This window comes from Gossypium arboreum, chromosome 12 (assembly GCF_025698485.1).
Source record: "Gossypium arboreum isolate Shixiya-1 chromosome 12, ASM2569848v2, whole genome shotgun sequence".
Lineage (NCBI taxonomy): Eukaryota > Viridiplantae > Streptophyta > Magnoliopsida > Malvales > Malvaceae > Gossypium > Gossypium arboreum.
Genome location: NC_069081.1, coordinates 77,170,105 through 77,174,303, shown reverse-complemented (window position 1 = coordinate 77,174,303; position 4,199 = coordinate 77,170,105).

Below are 4,199 nucleotides of genomic sequence, written 5' to 3'. Positions count from 1 at the left end.
TATTATGATGTAATTATATAAGGTCTTATAAAGTTTTGATGTGTGTTGAAATGGTTAAATGGTGGAAAGTATATAAACCTATTATGAATGGTTCGAATTAACATAATTTATCAAGTATGCCTATAAGAATAAATGGGTTTTTGGTAAGTTTAAACAGTTGAACATATGTGATGATATGTCATGCATAATTTTAAAATGTCTTGAATTGGTTACTAAATCTGCCTAGCTGTTGTTGTAGGTGGAAGATCAAATGGGTGAGAAAAGTGGCCTATTTTCATCTACACAGGTAGACACACGGGCGTGTGTCTCAGCTAAGTGTGACACATGGCCATGCGCACGGGCGTGTGGTTTGATCGTGTGTCCCTTGCATATTTGAAATTGAAAAATAGAATGCTTCATATTGCTCATACAGGTAGAGACACTGGCGTGTGTTTTAGCCATGTATGACACACGGTGTAGCACATGGGCGTGTGTCTTGGTCATGTGAATCCTACACCTAATTTTTGAACATTAAATTGTCCACACAGCTTGGCATACAAGTATGTGGCTGGCCATGTGACCCAAGTCAGAGAGTTACACGGGTAAGAACACGGGATGGGACACGACCGTGTGCCCCTATTTCGAATGCCCACATGGCCTAAAACACGGGCATGTCACTTGGCAGTATGAGCCATACGGCCTGATCACACGGGCATGTGTCCCATACATATAAGGAAAATTTTGAAATTTCGTGAAAAAATTTCTGAGTTACCGATTTAGTCCCTACTTTTTTCTAAAGTATAAATTGGGCCTCGAGGGTCCATTTAAGATATGACATGATTGAGTATGATTGGTTTCAGATATGAATAGTAAATGATATGAATTAATTGTATTTGTTCTGTAAACTCTGGTAATACTCTATAACCTTGTTCTGACGACGGATATGGGTTAGGGGTGTTACACTATTTATTTTTCCTATTGGATTCGGTTTCAATCCAAGAGTTATTTTATATTACTAAAATATTCAATTTATTTCTTCTTTGCAATAAAAAAATTCCATTATTATGATCAATCATTTTACTACTATGTTCTCCATTCGATATCAATCCACGATTATTCTAATCTCGTTTCTCTTCCAATTCAATCATGTTTTTTACATGATTTATTCAATTGAGTTAGAGATTATGAATAACATGTTTAGCTAAATCCCTTAAGGAAGATTAAAGATTTGCTGGGAATGGAATTAAGAGAGGATTTAGGTTTTCTCGAGAGGATTAGTTAGTATAGATTACGTGTTCTTAAACCCTAGGCTTGACAACCCTAGGAAGTTATCATAGGTTAGATGAGATTAAGAGATAAGTAGAACCGAGTAAATCGTATTTTATCCTGGTTGAGAAAACGAGGTCGAGAGATAAGCAAGTATCAACCATTTGATTAATTAGTATAAGGCTGAGAGGTAATAATTGGTTAATAGGTAGCTAATCCACCCTAAACCCCTAATTCGCTAAAGTGAATTAATCTTCCTGATTGGTTTATTGCTTTTTATTGTTTGTTTATTTTGTTTTCTATATATTTAATTATTTAACTTTTCTCATTAATCCATTTTATGATTTTTTGTAATATAGGAATTAATAATTACTATTTAGACTTATTATTGTAAAAAAGTTTTTATAGATTTATTCCGTCCTCCTCTGGGTATGATCCTCAGAATACTTCCAAGTGTTTCATCATAAACTATACTATATTACAATTTGATCTGTACACTACTATATTACAATTTGATCCATACACTTGTGAATACAGCTGATTTAATTTTTATATATTTGGTATGATCTTTTACTATAAATTATAACTTGTTTATAGGCGGTCATGCACTATGTGCCACATGTTATTGGTTTTGCAGAGGTTTGGGCAAGTTGTACGGACAATGTATATACATGATATTTTGTTTTGTAGAGGTTCGGTTAGATTGTACAGAGATATATGCGCACATTTTTATGATAACCCTATGTGGGTTCTTTCAAGTATGAGAATTTGTGGAGTCTAAGGCTTAAAGCCTCATGTATGTAAGCAAGTGCCATGGCCACAGGTAAACACAAGGTAAGGTGGTTCACTGGACTTATCTCAAGATTCAAGTTATGACAGTCCATTGGATTTGTTCTCTAAGCTTTATGATGAAGTTATACATGGAATTTCTCCATGCGAAAGTTTGTGGAACAGTTCGCAAATATGAATCTACATCTAGAGGTAAATATTCGTCTATTGATCCGTATGTATGGGTCTGCCATATATGAGTTTGCATCCATGAATTTTCTATATGAATCCATATGTATGAAAATCTGCTGGATTTATCTCAATGATTCAAGCTATGACATTCTGCTGATATTATATTTATGTTTCAAGTTTAAGAGTTCAAAGAGACTATATTTCACAAGAGTCAATATGGACTATTATTCAAGTAAGAGATTGGATGGGCTTGTCCTTATGTTCAACCTACGAGACTTCATACAAATTATTTTTCTCAAGCCAAAACCCACAAGGATCTTCTTTCATGTAGGAGTTCATCAAGGACCATCCACCAAACAGGAGTCTGTTAGTGACTATTGTTTAAGAATGAGTTCACAAGTAAGAACCCACATATATGAACCTATGATAATGATTCCTCATATAAAGGTTTGCAAGTATGTATTCACCAAGCTCGAGTCTGTGGAAAAAAGACTTTATATGTAAATCCTAATGTAAAATTTCTCCATGTGTGAATCTCCACGCATGAGCTTTATGGAATAAATTCATCCTACGTTAATCCACAATGATACTAATTGCTAAGGTAATTCTCATATGTTTTGCTGGCAAAAGAGGTAATAATCCATCTTGTATGAAATCGGTGCAAATGGGTAAGTGAAATAATTCCGTATTGTAGTCTATAGCATGAGCGATATAAATGGAGGATTATGACAATGCAAAAAGTGTACAAATTTTCAAGTTGAGCCAACGCAAGGAAGGACAAGAGTACATTAGGAAGATATGTGAACTACACTTGTGCAAGTGATTTCAAATAGGAGATCAAACTCTGACTTATAAATTCATAAACGATATGTTATATTAGTAACTCACTAAGTTCATTTGAACTTAGTTTTTGTTATGTTTTCCATGTATAATGATTTATATAAGGAGCTGAAGAGGGATCAAGCCAAAATTCATTAAAGCTTAGGCTACTTTGTGTTCTTCATTGTAACATGCATGTATTGGGGTGACCTAGAGGCTGAGCTCAGGGTTAGAAATTTTATTTATAACTAAATATGAATCCTAGTATTTTATTTACAATGAAAAGAATCAATTTAAAATATTAAAGCTACTATTGTTAATTTTTCATAAGTCCGTCTGTTAAGATGTTACTATCAATATACAAACTAAGTTATGTATTATTAAAGAAGGCATAATTGATTGTTTTAGTCATGTTCATAGTTAGTCTCAGAGATGACGTGACATTTTGTAACAAGACCCGTCGATCGAGTCGGGTAGAGGGTGTTACACCCACGTTTCATATGACTCCCTTTCTAATTGTTGAAACTTGGTGATGTTCATTCTCAACTTCATCATTTTGCTCAAGAGAAATTACGTGGCAAGAAATTGGTTGGCAAACTCGTCTTACATGTTGATTTAGTCCATTGGCTGTGAATCCAACCACATAAAAGCATCATGTAACAGCCCATTTTTCAGTGAAATCAGAACAGTGGTTTCGGGACCACAAATTCGATCCAAAAATAAGGTTTCTTTTTATTCCATAATATGGTTCATATTATAATAGGCATGTTGTGTGAAAATGTTGATATGAAAATTTTATCGATTAAGTGTTTAATTACAAGAATGACTAAATCGCATAAAATGTGAAAGTTGAATTTTAGTTGCTATAAGGATCAAATAGCTATGGGAATCAAAAATAGAGGTCCTTATATGGTAATTAGACCATTAAGAAAAATATGTAGATATTTCTTGATAACTCATCCATGGAAATATAGAAAAAGGGCAAGGACTAAATTGAAAATAGCAAAATACTTAATTAATTAAAAAGATGATAAAAGAAATCATCTTATTTTATGTCATCTTCAACCTAAAACACATGGAAACCCTAGGAGAGAGAAAAGAAACTTTCAAGGCCTAATTGGATCCAGACAGCACTAATTCGAGGTTAGATCGAGGGAAAGAAAAGGTTTCGGATT